The sequence below is a fragment of the Oenanthe melanoleuca genome, chromosome 25, assembly GCF_029582105.1.
Source record: "Oenanthe melanoleuca isolate GR-GAL-2019-014 chromosome 25, OMel1.0, whole genome shotgun sequence".
In the NCBI taxonomy this organism is placed as follows: domain Eukaryota; kingdom Metazoa; phylum Chordata; class Aves; order Passeriformes; family Muscicapidae; genus Oenanthe; species Oenanthe melanoleuca.
Window position 1 is genome coordinate 2,035,247 of NC_079358.1, and position 13,980 is coordinate 2,049,226.

The window sequence follows — 13,980 nt, forward strand, 5'->3', positions numbered from 1 at the left end:
GGGGGGAGCGGGGAGGGACCCCCCAGGGACACCCCACATATTCCAGGGTGGGAGAGGAGCCCCCGGGGACACCCCAAAACAGCCTCGCGATGGGGAAAGGAGCCCCCGGGGACACCCCAAATATTCAGGGTGGGAAAGGAACCCCCCAGGGACACCCCAAATATTCCAGGGTGGGAAAGGGACACCCCAGGGACACCCCAAATATTCAGGGTGGGAGAGGAGCCCCCAGGGACACCCCAAAACAGCCCCGGGATGGGGAAAGGAGCCCCCGGGGACACCCCAAATATTCAGGGTGGGAAAGGGACACCCCAAATATTCAGGGAGGGAAAAGGAACCTCCCAGGGACACCCCAAATATTCAGGGTGGGAAAGGGACACCCCAAATATTCAGGGTGGGAAATGAACCCCCCAGGGACACCCCAAATATTCAGGGTGGGAAAGGGACACCCCAGGGACACCCCAAATATTCCAGGGTGGGAAAGGAACCCCCCAGGGACACCCCAATTATTCAGGGTGGGAAAGGGACACCCCAAATATTCCAGGGTGGGGAAAGGGACACCCCAAATATTCAGGGTGGGAGAGGAACCCCCCAGGGACACCCCAAATATTCAGGGTGGGAAAGGAGCCCCCCAGGGACACCCCAAATATTCCAGGTGGGAAAGGGACACCCCAAATATCCGGGGCGGGGAAAGGAACCCCCAGGGACACCCCAAATATTCAGGGTGGGAAATGAACCCTCAATTTTAGGACCCCCCAAATGTGACAGGGACCCCCTGGTGTCAGGGGAGGGACCCCCAGGACCCCCCTCAAGCGCTCCAGGGTGGGGAGAAGGGACCCCCGGCACCCCCCAGGCTCACGAGGGGTTTTTATGGCAGTGTTAATATATTTTTATTTATTTATTGACCCCCCCAGAGTGAGAGCGCGGGTGGGACGGGCTCTGGGTGTTGCCCCCTCCTCATTTTTGCCTCATTTCTCACCCGGGGGGGCTCTGGGTCTGTCCCCCTCCCCTCCATCACCTCCAGCCCTCCCGCGCCCCCCGGGGGGGCCGTGGCCATCGGGAGGGGGTTCGGGGCCGCCCCCTCCCCTCGCACTGTGCAATAGCAGCCCCCGCCCCAGGGGCCTGTAAATAAAAGCTGCTGCGGTATTTTCCTCGCCGCCTCCGGGGTGATTTATTTTAATTTTTTATTATTTTTTTGGGGTGGGGGGTGTTGAAGCCGTTTCCGCCATCTTGGACTCGGGAGCTGCCCTCAGGCCGCCATCTTGGATCCTGGCACGGGCCATGAGGCCCGGCGGGCGGCGGGCCCGGCGCGCTGGGCCCCGCCCGGGGCTGGGGCCGTGCGGGGGCTCTGCCCGGTGCCCCCGGAGCCCGGAGCGGCCCCGGAACCGCGCGCGGCCTCGCACCGGCGCCACGTGCGGCGGCACCGGGCCGGTATCGGGCCCGGGGCCGGTACGGCGGCCGCCAGCGGCCAAAACTCCCTGTCGGGCCGGCAGAGAAGCCGCGCGCCGCCACCGCGCGCCGCCCGCGGTACCCGGATGTTCCGAGCCGGGCACCCATTAAAGGCGCCCCGCGGGGAAGCTGGGCGCGCTGCCATTGGTGCGGTGAGGTGTCAATCACTGCTGAGCTATCCAGTGAAAGCGGGGAGGAGGGCTCGGAGCGGATTGTCGCGATGCGATTGGTTACACCGTGTGTCTGTCAGGGCAGCGCACCAATGGGCGTCGCGGCTGGGGTCGGGAGGCGGGGCGGGCGCGGCGGCGGCGCCGGCCAATCAGCGGCATTGTTTGTGGTGGTGCCGGTTGCGCTCGGCGGCGGCCGCGTCTGCTCCGCCCGCCCGGCCCGGGACTCCCGGGACCCCCCGGGACCCCCCGGGACCCCCCGGGATCCGCCGGGAACCCTCCGCGAAACGCCGGGAACGCGCCGCGACCCCCGCGACCCCCGCGGCAGGTGAGGCCTGCGGGGGCGGCGGGGCCGGGCCGGCGGGGGCGGGGCAGGGCCTGCCTGAGGGGGGGCGACACCCGGGGATGGGGGGATTTGGGGGGACTGGGGGCGGATTCTGGGGGGGCTGAGGGGCGATCTGAGGGGGCTGCGGGCAGCAGGCAGAGCCCGCGGGGCTGCGGAGATCGGGGCTGTGCCTTGGGGGCGCCGAGCTCGGATTTGGGGGCGCAGAGCCCGAGGGGCTGGGCGGCGGCGGAGCTCGGATTGGGGGAGCAGGGCTCGGGTTTGGGGGAGCAGGGCTCGGATTTGGGGAGCAGAGCTCGGATTTGGGGAGCAGAGCTCGGATTTTGGAGAGCAGAGATCAGGGATTTGGGGAGCAGGGCTCAGGGATTTTGGGGCGCAGGGCTCGGATTTTGGGGAGCAGAGCTCGGACTTTGGGGAGCAGAGATCAGGGATTTTGGGGCGCAGGGCTCGGATTTTGGGGAGCAGAGATCAGGGATTTTGGGGAGCACATCTCAGGGATTTGGGGGAGCAGGGCTCGGGTTTGGGGGAGCAGCTCGGATTTGGGGAGCAGGGCTCAGGGATTTGGGGGAGCAGGGCACGGATTTTCGGGTGCAGAGCTCGGAGAATTGGGATTGCGGGGCTCAGGGATTTGGGGGCGCAGAGCTCGGATTTTGGGGAGCAGATCTCAGAGATTTGGGATTGCGGGTTTCAGGGATTTGGGGGCGCAGAGCTCACATTTGGGGCGCAGCCTGACGGGTGCGTGGGGGCAGAGCTCGGGGATTTTGGGGAGGGGCAGCGCTCGGATTTTTGGGAGCAGAGCCCGAGAGGTTTTGGGGGCACAAAGCAGATGGATTTTGGGGTGGGGGCAGAGCGCGGAATAAATCCAGACGGATCTGGAGGGGTTTTGCAGAGCAGAGCTCAGATTTTGGGGCGGTTTTTGGGAGGTTTGAGCGCGGGGGAATCCCCCGGGAATACGGGGCTGGGGCGGGGGCGGCCCGGGGGATCCCGGCGGGATTTGGGGGGCGGGTGCCGGGAGCCCCCCCGCCAACCCCCCTTTGTTCGCTGCCGGGCTCCGGGAGCGCGTCCCGGTGCTTTCCGCGCCGTTTCCCCGCTGGAAGCGGCTCCATCCAGGATTTCCGCCCCGCGGGATTCTCCCTCTTCCCCTGCTGCCCTCCCCTCGTCTCTTCCCGGTGCTGCTTCCCCAGCTCAGAGCGGCGGGGAAACTTTGCCGTGGCCGGGATAAGGCGGGGCGGGAGCTCCCCGCGGGCTCTGCCCGGGTTTTGGGTGGGATCGGGATGGAAGCGCCGCGCCGGGGGAAGGGGAGGGGGCACCGACCCTTCCTCAGCCTTTTGGGAAGCTGGATCCCCTCCCGGGGGAGATCCGAGAGGATTCCTCCTCCCGAGGACGAGGGTTTCTGCTCCGGGGGAGAGTCCTTCCCCAGGTTCCCAAAATTGAGGATTTGGGGCACTTTCCCCTCCCCTTGGAGCCTGGAGAAGGGATGTGTGATGGCTGGGGGAGGGGGTGGTTTGCCGGGAAGAGAGGAGGAGGAGATTTGGGGATCTGGGAGCAGCGAGGAAGAGCGGCGGTGTACGGATGCGCCGGGGTCCATTGGCTTTTCCAGAGCGCTTTTAATCCTGTTTTAAATTTTATTTTTAATATCCATTCGGTTTTCTGGAGCTTCCTCGGCCGCTGCACGGCAGGAGGAGGAGGAGGAGGAGGAAGGGGGAGCACGGGAATGGGAACAGCCTCCTCCTGGCAGGAGTGTGGGAGGATTTGACTCCTGTTCCTCGGTGCTCCCGGGTGGGGGCTGGGGCGGGATTGCGCAGGCAGCGGCGGATTTTCGGGAATGTCGGGCGGGTTAAGGAGCGGGGTGCGGGGAGACGCCCCCGGCCGCGCTCAGGAGTCACACGGCAGGATGTGGGACGTGCAGGGCGCTCCCAGGGTGGGACGGGGATGCTGCCATCCCCAGGGATCCCTCTGGGATCTGCCGGGTCCCTGCAGTCGATCCCCGCTGGGATCCACCGAGCGAGGCGCCCGTCGACCTTTGGGGCTCGGTGGCACCTGCTGCTGGCGCCGTTCCCGGGAGCGTCCGTCCGTGCATCTGTCCGTCCATCCATCTATCCATCCATCTGTCCATCCATCATCCATCCATCCATCCATCCATCCATCCATCCATCCACCCGTCCATCTGTCCATCCATCCATCCACCCGTCCATCTGTCCATCCATCCATCTATCCGTCCATCTGTCCATCCATCCATCTATCCGTCCATCTGTCCATCCATCCATCCATCTATCCGTCCATCTGTCCATCCATCCATCCACCCATCCATCTGTCCATCCATCCATCTATCCACGCGTCCATCTGTCCATCCATCCATCCACCCATCCATCTGTCCATCCATCTATCCGTCCATCTGTCCATCCATCCATCTATCCGTCCATCTATCCATCCATCCACCCGTCCATCTGTCCATCCATCCATCCATCCATCTATCCGTCCATCCGTCCATCCATCCATCTGTCCATCCATCCATCCATCTGTCCATCCATCCATCCACCCGTCCATCTGTCCATCCATCTATCCGTCCATCTGTCCATCCATCCATCTATCCGTCCATTCGTCCATCCATCCGTCTGTCCGTCCATCCATCCGTCCATCATCCATCCACCCGTCCATCTGTCCATACATCCATCCATCCGTCCATCCATCATCCATCCATCATCCATCCATTCATCCGTCCATCTGTCCATCCATCCATCCATCATCTATCCCTTCATCCATCCATCCGTCTGTCCATCCATCCATCCATCCATCCATCCATCCATCCATCCATCTGTCCATCCATCCATCCATCCATCATCCATCCATCCATCCATCATCCATCCATCCATCCATCATCCATCCATCATCCATCCATCCATCATCCATCCATCATCCATCCGTCCGTTCTTGGATCTTGAACCATCCATTCCACTCTTGGCTGTTCCATATCCGATGGCAAACGCTCCTTGTTCCGTCGGTGTTCCTGCTGGAAATCTCTGGGTTTGGGATCACATGGATCTGGGAATTCTGTTTCTGTTCTTGGGGATCGTGTTTGATTGGGTTCTGTTCTGTGTGATTGGGTTCTGCTGTGTTTGATTGGGTTCTGTTCTGTTTGATTGGGTTCTGCTCTGTTTGATTGGGTTCTGTTCTGTGTGACTGTGTGATTGGGTTCTGTTCTGTTTGATTGGGTTCTGCTCTGTTTGATTGGGTTCTGTTCTGTGTGATTGGGTTCTGCTGTGTTTGATTGGGTTCTGTTCTGTGTGATTGGGTTCTGCTGTGTTTGATTGGGTTCTGTTCTGTGTGATTGGGTTCTGTTCTGTGTGATTGGGTTCTGTTCTGTGTGATTGGGTTCTGTTCTGTGTGATTGGGTTCTGTTCTGTGTGATTGGGTTCTGCTGTGTTTGATTGGGTTCTGTTCTGTGTGATTGGGTTCTGCTGTGTTTGATTGGGTTCTGTTCTGTTTGATTGGGTTCTGTTGTGTTTGATTGGGTTCTGTTCTGTGTGATTGGGTTCTGTTCTGTGTGATTGGGTTCTGTTCTGTGTGATTGGGTTCTGTTCTGTTTGATTGGGTTCTGCTGTGTTTGATTGGGTTCTGTTCTGTTTGATTGGGTTCTGCTCTGTTTGATTGGGTTCTGTTCTGTTTGATTGGGTTCTGCTGTGTTTGATTGGGTTCTGCTGTGTTTGATTGGGTTCTGCTGTGTTTGATTGGGTTCTGTTCTGTTTGATTGGGTTCTGCTCTGTTTGATTGGGTTCTGTCTGTGTGATTGGGTTCTGCTGTGTTTGATTGGGTTCTGTTCTGTGTGATTGGGTTCTGTTCTGTTTGATTGGGTTCTGTTCTGTTTGATTGGGTTCTGTTCTGTTTGATTGGGTTCTGCTGTGTTTGATTGGGTTCTGCTGTGTTTGATTGGGTTCTGTTCTGTTGGATTTGGTTCTGTTCTGTTGGATTTGGTTCTGTCCTGTTCCACTGGGTTTCTTGGTGCTTCCAGCCCTTCTCCATGTTTTTAGGGATATTCCACATTTTGCCCACCTCAGGTGCTCCCGGTGCCGGGATGGGCTGTGTTGTGCTGTGCCCTCATTTCTCCGCAGGAATCTCTTCCCAAATCCCCCCTCAATCTCCCCTTTCCCAGCTCAAAGCCATTCCCACTTTTCCTGCTCCACATCCTTGTCCCAGCTCCCTCCCAACCACTGCAGGATGCTCCAGTTTCTCCCTGGAGATCTCTCTGGCAGTCCCAGCTCTGGAATCCCCCGATGGATTTAACAGCTCCAGGGAATTCTCAAGGATCAGGAGCTGCCCTGTTGTGTCCGGGGCTCCTTCCATCAGCAGCTCCTGCAGGATCCATGCAGGCCCTGCTCCCATCCTGCTGGTTTTGGGGAGCTCACCCCAATCCCTGGGAAATGGGTCAGGAGGAGGCTGCAGCACTGGGCTCGGTTCTTGTTTTATTTATTATTTTTATTTATTTTTTATTTTCTGGGATTTTCCCCGTGCTGCATGCAGCTCTTCCCACACTGGCAGGATGGGGAAGGGGAGAACACTCCCCCCAGCTCCCAGGGTTGGGACCCTGCCCCTTGGCCCTGGAATCTTTGGATGGAGGTATCTGGAGCACTCCTGCCATCCCTCTGAAGAGCAGCACCAGCCTCTGGAATCCGGAGTTTTTGGGAGCGGCGCTTCCAAACCTAAAATTAGCCCTGACCCTGCACCGAGGAGCTGAGTGTGATTTCCATGGATCCTCACTCACCCCTGTCCTTCCACCCCTGCTCCATCTGTGGATGTTGTTCCCAATCCCTGGAATTGTCCCGTTCTGCAGCCCTGCCAGTGATGGGCAGGCACACCTGGATGTGTGTGCGTTTTCCGTGCCCGATACAATTTCACTTCCAGGGACTCCCAGAAGATGGATGCACAAACCCTGGTGGTTTTTGGGATGAGCTGAGCCACAGCCGTGTGGGAAGGGGAGGCAGCTCCTTGTCACCCATCCCACCATCTATTTTTGCATTCCCAGCTGGCTGTGAGTGAGAAGTTCCCCAAAACCCACCTCAGGTTCCCCAGACCGGAGCTCCAGGTGCAGTCACTCCCCAGATCCCGGATTTTAGGGAGGGCCAGGCTGGAAAACCTGCTGGGGCTGTTTCCTGCAGGATCCACGGCCCCCAGGGGCTTTTGAGGCTGATGCTCCAGGGGTTTTTCCTGGGCTGGAGGAAGGTTGGGAATCTGGCTGCTCCCAGTTCCTGCTCCTCAAACCCATCCCAGCATCCACCCCGTGCTCCACACAGGGACATTCTCAGAGGATCTCACAATTCCAGGGAGTTCCAGAACCATCCCATCATCCTTCTTGACTAACTCCAAGCTCTTTGTTAAATGCTGGATTCCAGTTAGATCTTGGAGCCTTGACAAGGTCCAGCACCTGCTCTGTGTTGGGGGCATTCCCACGGCTGGGAATTCCTGCAGTGCCTGGGGATCATGGCTGGGGTCACTGGGATGGCAGGGAATGGCTCTGGGCTCCTCCTGCATGGCAGATTTGGGGACAAATCATCCCTTTTCCTGCTGGATCACCCTCCAGTTCTCCCAGTGCCTGAAGCTGGATTGGGGTGGCACTGGCTGCTCTTGGTTTGGGAGGAGGGAGTTGGATCCAGGGATTCTCTGTTCCAGGGGAGCCACCTCATGGGGAAGAGGATCCAGGGATCCTTTGGATTTGGGGTGAAAGGAGCTCTGCTCAGACTCTTCCTCAAAGATGTTTTCAGCCTGGAAGCAGAAGCTCCCAGGGAATGGATCCACAGGGAAATCCCCAAATCCATTAAGTGATATTTTAGCTCTTCCTGTGCCCGTGGGGCCGGGAGGATCCATTGGAATTTTCGGGGCAGCAGGATGCAGGAGCAGGGATGGGAGGGATTTCATCCTTCAGTCCCTTCCCTGAAAAAAACAGGGATGGAGGAGGATGGAAAGAGCCTGGAAGGGTCCTGGAAAACCAGTGGAATGGAGAAATGAAGGAATCTGCTGCTCTGCTGTGCCCTCTGCGTTTTCCATGGACACAGCCTGGAATAAATCATCCCAGGGCCCATCCCACCCCCTCATTAGCTGATAAATCCATGGAAACGAGCGTGCAATTAGAGCTAATTAATCCTTTCCCCCTCTGGAAACCAAGTTGGTTCCATTTCATCCAGTGAAGGCAAGCTGGGGGTTCCAGTGCTGGAATTCCCAGGCCTCAGGGGCGGAATGGAGCCGTGGATCTTGGGGGTCACGGGATTTTTGGGGTGTTCTGGGGGAACCTGGCACCTTCCACCTGCTCCCAGCGCTGCCCAGCCTGGCCTGGCACTGCCAGGATGGGGCAGGCTCAGGTTGCTGGCAGTGCTCACAGGCAGCAAGGGGTTCCAGACAGCCAGGTGCTGCAGTCTGCTGTGTTTGGGTTCAAAACCCAGTTTCCCATTCCATTTCCATCCATGGGTTCTACATCCCATGGATTTTCCATCCCTGGATTCTCCATTCTTGGGATTCTGCATCCCTGGGATTCTCCATCTCTGGAGTCTCCACCCCTAGGTTCTCCATCCCTGGGTTCTCCATGGCATGGATTCTCCATCCTTAGAATTCTCCATCCCTGGGTTCTCCATTCCTGGATTCTCCATCCCTGAGATTCTCCATCCCTGAGATTCTCCGTGCTTGGATTCTGCATCTCTGGATTCTGTATCTTTTGGATTCTCCATCCCTGGGATTCTCCATCCCATGGATTTTCCATGCTTGATTCTCCAGCTCTGGATGCTCCATCCCTGAATTCTCCATCCTTGGGATTCTGCATCCCTGAATTCTCCATGCTTGGATTCCCCAGCTCTGGAATTCTCCATCCCAGGATTCTGCATCCCTGGGTTCTCCATCCCTGGATTCTTCATCCTATGGATTCTGCATCCCTGGGATTCTGCATCCCTGGAATTCTCCATCCCTGGGATTCTCCACCCCTGGGATCCCTTTGCTCATTCCCGGATCCCTTTGCACATTCCAGGATCCCTTTGCACATTCCCTGGGATCCCTTTGCTCATTCCCTGGGATCCCTTTGCTCATTCCCTGGGATCCCTTTGCACATTCCAGGATCCCTTTGCTCATTCCCTGGGATCCCTTTGCACATTCCCAGATCCCTTTGCACATTCCCTGGGATCCCTTTGCTCATTCCCTGGGATCCCTTTGCACATTCCCTGGGATCCCTTTGCTCATTCCCTGGGATCCCTTTGCACATTCCCTGGGATCCCTTTGCTCATTCCCAGATCCCTTTGCTCATTCCCTGGGATCCCTTTGCTCATTCCCTGGGATCCCTTTGCACTTTCCAGGATCCCTTTGCTCATTCCCTGGGATCCCTTTGCACATTCCAGGATCCCTTTGCTCATTCCAGGATCCCTTTGCTCATTCCCTGGGATCCCCTTGCTCATTCCAGGATCCCTTTTCACATTCCAGGATCCCTTTGCACATTCCAGGATCCCTTTGCTCATTCCCTGGGATCCGTGGTCCCATTCCCGGATCCCTTTGCACATTCCCGGATCCCTTCTCATCCTCCCCCATCCCGGGGCTGCTGCTCCGCGTGTTTTCGGGAGCGGGAGGGGCGGATCCCGGCTCCGAGCCGTGTTTTTGGGAGGGAAACAGTTAAAATTCCAGGGGAGGGAAGGAGCTTCCATGAATGAAGACAAAGTTTGGCGGGGGGCCAGCAGCGGGGGGAGGGGGCGGCCGAAATCCCAGGAAAAATTAACGCCACCCCCCCTAAAAAAATCCACAGCCAGCTCCGTGTCGCGAGATGCCAAACCGGTCGCGACTGGGTTTAAAAAAAAAAAAAAAAAAAAACCAAGGAAAAAAAAATTTTAAAAAAATTTTTTTCGTTCCAATTTTTTTTTTTAAATTCTCGGTTTTTTTTTTTTTTTTTCCCTTCTCTTTTTCCCTGCCCCCGCGAGGCATCATGGGAAAAAAAGTCAGCATCCCCCCTTTTCTTTTGTTTAATAAAACAGAACGCGCATGATTGGCAGGGAAGGGCCCGCTCGGAGCGCGGCTCCGGCTCCGGCTGCGGCTGCGGCTGCGGCTCGGCGGGCGATGGAGCCGCGGGCCCGCCCGCACAGCCCCCCCGAGCCGCTGCCGGGCGCCGCGGGGCAGCGGGGCTGGACCTGTGAGTGCGGCGGGTCCCTGCCGCGGGGAGAGGGCCCGGGCTGGGTGTTAGCTGGGGGTTGGTGTCCGTGTGTTATCCTGGGGGCTGGACCTGTGAGTGCGGCGGGTCCCTGCTGCGGGGAGAGGGCCCGGGGGGAAAGGGCCCGGGCTGGGTGTTAGCTGGGGGGTCCGTGTGTTAGCTGGGGGTTTGATGTCAGTGTGTTATCAGGGGTGTCCGTGTGTTATCCTGGTTTGGTGTCCGTGTGTTATCCGGGTTTGGTGTCCATGTGTTATCCAGGGGTTTGGTGTCCGTGTGTTATCGAGGGTTTGGTGTCCGTGTGTTATCCTGGTTTGGTGTCCGTGTGTTATCCTGGTTTGGTGACTTGGTGTGAACCAGCAGAGGTGTCCGTGTGTTATCCTGGTTTGGTGTCCGTGTGTTATCCTGGTTTGGTGTCCGTGTGTTATCCGGGTTTGGTGTTATCGAGGGGTTTGGTGTCCGTGTGTTATCCAGGGGTTTGGTGTCCGTGTGTTATCGAGGGTTTGGTGTCCGTGTGTTATCCGGGTTTGGTGTCCGTGTGTTATCCAGGGGTTTGGTGTCCGTGTGTTATCCAGGGGTTTGGTGTCAGTGTGTTATCGAGGGTTTGGTGTCCGTGTGTTATCCAGGGGTTTGGTGTCCGTGTGTTATCCAGGGGTTTGGTGTCCGTGTGTTATCCTGGTTTGGTGTCCGTGTGTTATCCTGGTTTGGTGTCCGTGTGTTATCCTGGTTTGGTGTCCGTGTGTTATCCTGGTTTGGTGTCCGTGTGTTATCCAGGGGTTTGGTGTCCGTGTGTTATCCTGGTTTGGTGTCAGTGTGTTATCCAGGGGTTTGGTGTCCGTGTGTTATCCAGGGGTTGGTGTCCGTGTGTTATCGAGGGGTTGGTGTCCGTGTGTTATCGGGGGTTTGGTGTCCGTGCGTTATCCAGGTTTGGTGTCCGTGTGTTATCCTGGTTTGGTGTCAGTGTGTTATCAGGGGGTCCGTGTGTTATCCAGGGGTTTGGTGTCCGTGTGTTATCGGGGGTTTGGTGTCCGTGTGTTATCGGGGGTTTGGTGTCCGTGTGTTATCCTGGTTTGGTGTCCGTGTGTTATCCTGGTTTGGTGTCCGTGTGTTATCGGGTTTGGTGTCCGTGTGTTATCGGGGGTTTGGTGTCCGTGTGTTATCCTGGTTTGGTGTCCGTGTGTTATCCTGGTTTGGTGTCCGTGTGTTATCCAGGGGTTTGGTGTCCGTGTGTTATCCAGGGGTTTGGTGTCCGTGCGTTATCCGGGTTTGGTGTCCGTGTGTTATCCTGGTTTGGTGTCCGTGTGTTATCCGGGTTTGGTGTCCGTGTGTTATCCAGGGGTTTGGTGTCCGTGTGTTATCCTGGTTTGGTGTCCGTGTGTTATCCGGGTTTGGTGTCCGTGTGTTATCCAGGGGTTTGGTGTCCGTGTGTTATCCAGGGTTTGGTGTCCGTGTGTTATCCGGGTTTGGTGTCCGTGTGTTATCCTGGTTTGTTTTCCTTGTGTTCAGTGTGTTATCGGGGTTTGGTGTCCGTGTGTTATCCGGGTTTGGTGTCCGTGTGTTATCGGGGGTTTGGTGTCCGTGTGTTATCCTGGTTTGGTGTCCGTGTGTTATCGGGGGTTTGGTGTCCGTGTGTTATCGGGTTTGGTGTCCGTGTGTTATCCTGGTTTGGTGTCCGTGTGTTATCCGGGTTTGGTGTCCGTGTGTTATCCAGGGGTTTGGTGTCCGTGCGTTATCGCGGGTTTGGTGTCCGTGTGTTATCGCAGGGGTTTGGTGTCCGTGTGTTATCCTGGTTTGGTGTCCGTGTGTTATCCTGGTTTGGTGTCCGTGTGTTATCCGGGTTTGGTGTCCGTGTGTTATCCGGGTTTGGTGTCCGTGTGTTATCCTGGTTTGGTGTCCGTGTGTTATCAGGGGTTTGGTGTCCGTGTGTTATCCGGGTTTGGTGTCCGTGTGTTATCCTGGTTTGGTGTCAGTGTGTTATGTTTGGTGTCCGTGTGTTATCGGGGGTTTGGTGTCCGTGTGTTATCCTGGTTTGGTGTCTGTGTGTTATCCGGGTTTGGTGTCCGTGTGTTATCGCGGGTTTGGTGTCCGTGCGTTATTCGGGCAGGGTTATGTAAGGAGCTGGGGAGGTCTGTGTCATCCCGGGTGGGATGTGCATCCCATCCCATCCTGTGCATCCCATCCTGTGCATCCCATCCCATCCCATCCCATCCCATCCCATCCCATCCCATCCCATCCCATCCCATCCCATCCCCTTTGATTTTCCCAGAGCATTTTCCAGCTGCTTTCCCCACGGGCTGTCCCGGCCGCATCTCCTGGAATTTTTATCTCTCTCTCAGACTTTGTGAAGTTTTTGGGTCTTTTTTTCTCCTCCCCACATTTCATGGTATAAAAGCAGCTTCTGGAATTCCCACTGTACTCCCACATTCTGGGACATCCAGGCTCTGGGAGATCTGGAATTCTGGGATATCCAGGCTCTGGGAGGTCCAGAATTTTAGGTGATGCAGGCTATGGGAGATCTGTAATTTTGGGAGATGCAGGCTCTGTGAGATCTGGAATTGAGGGATCCAGGCTCTGTGACATCTGGAATTTCAGTAGTTCCAGGCTCTGTGAGATGTGGAATTTTGGAACATCCAGGCTCTGTGAGATCTGTAATTTCGGGTGATCCAGGCTCTGTGCGATCTGGAATTGAGGGATCCAGGCTCTGTGAGATTTGTAATTTCAGTAGTCCCAGGCTCTGTGTGATGTGGAATTTTGGAACATCCAGGCTCTGTGAGATCTGTAATTTTGGGAGTTCCAGGCTCTGTGAGATGTGGAATTTCGGGTGATCCAGTCTCTGTGAGATCTGGAATTGAGGGATGTCCAGGCTCTGTGAGATCTGGAATTTCGGGTGATCCAGTCTCTGTGAGATCTGGAATTTCGGGTGATCCAGGCTCTGTGAGATCTGTAATTTTGGGAGTTCCAGGCTCTGTGAGATCTGTAATTTCAGGTGATCCAATCTCTGTGAGATCTGGAATTTCGGGTGATCCAGGCTCTGTGAGATGTGGAATTTCGGGTGATCCAGTCTCTGTGAGATCTGGAATTTCGGGTGATCCAGGCTCTGTGAGATTTGTAATTTCGGGTGATCCAGGCTCTGTGAGATGTGGAATTTTGGGATGTCCAGGCTCTGTGAGATGTGGAATTTCGGGTGATCCAGGCTCTGTGACATCTGTAATTTCAGGTGATCCAGGCTCTGTGAAATCTGTAATTTCGGGTGATCCAGGCTCTGTGAGATCTGGAATTTCGGTAGTTCCAGGCTCTGGGAGCGGCATGCCGAGCAGGGACAGCTCTGTCCCCACGCTGGCACCTGGGAACACGAGCAGCAGAAGTCCTGGAGCAGTTTTTCCCCAGGAACTCCCACTCTGGCACCTCCCCGTGCCTGCTCCCCTCCCAGCCCTCCATCAGTTCCCGTTCCCTCCCCCCGGAGCAGCCATGTGGCTTCCGGGGCCGTTTCTAGGATTTTCCAGGGATTCCTTTAAATCCTGCTGTGGGGAAAACCTCCAGGAGCCCCCCAGCCTCCCTCTCCTGCCTCCCAGTCCCTGCAGCAGCAGCAGCTCTCGTTTTGTTCAGCCCTGGAGTTGTTTTTTTTTTCCTTTTCCCTTTCCGGATCCCGCCGAGCCGTTAAACCCTAATTACCTTTTTAGGTTGTTGTGTCTCCTTTTCCTGGGGAGCTGGCCCTGGGAGCCAGGAGCCATTTTGTGTTCTGTGCCCGGGAAAACGGGGCTTTCAGTGGGATTGGACAGATTTTATTCTGTTTTATTTTATTTGATACCAGCCTGCTATCCCGGTGATGTGCTGGGTTTGGGGTTCTGGCAAGTGTGGAG

At 56.7% G+C, this 13,980-nt stretch overlaps 1 protein-coding gene and 1 long non-coding RNA gene across 4 annotated transcripts in view; both read left to right on the top strand.

The window, feature by feature from the left end:
* The first annotated feature begins 124 nt into the window (after positions 1–124).
* LOC130263486 (uncharacterized) lies at positions 125–1,148 on the top strand. Of its 3 annotated transcripts, none has more exons than XR_008842327.1 (2): positions 125–210; positions 391–1,148. It is a non-coding gene; the product is annotated as an uncharacterized LOC130263486 (long non-coding RNA). The 3 variants fall into 3 exon arrangements; XR_008842325.1 differs by lacking the exon at positions 125–210 and adding an exon at positions 223–292; XR_008842326.1 differs by lacking the exon at positions 125–210 and adding an exon at positions 232–292 and having other exon boundaries at positions 431–1,148.
* Positions 1,149–1,782: 634 nt separating this feature from the next.
* GATAD2B (GATA zinc finger domain containing 2B) overlaps positions 1,783–13,980 on the top strand; it is a 31,366-nt gene continuing 19,168 nt past the window's right edge. Inside the window, exon 1 of the mRNA XM_056510956.1 lies at positions 1,783–1,941. The gene's annotated coding sequence lies outside the window, so the exon portion shown is untranslated. The remainder of the gene's footprint in view (positions 1,942–13,980) is intronic.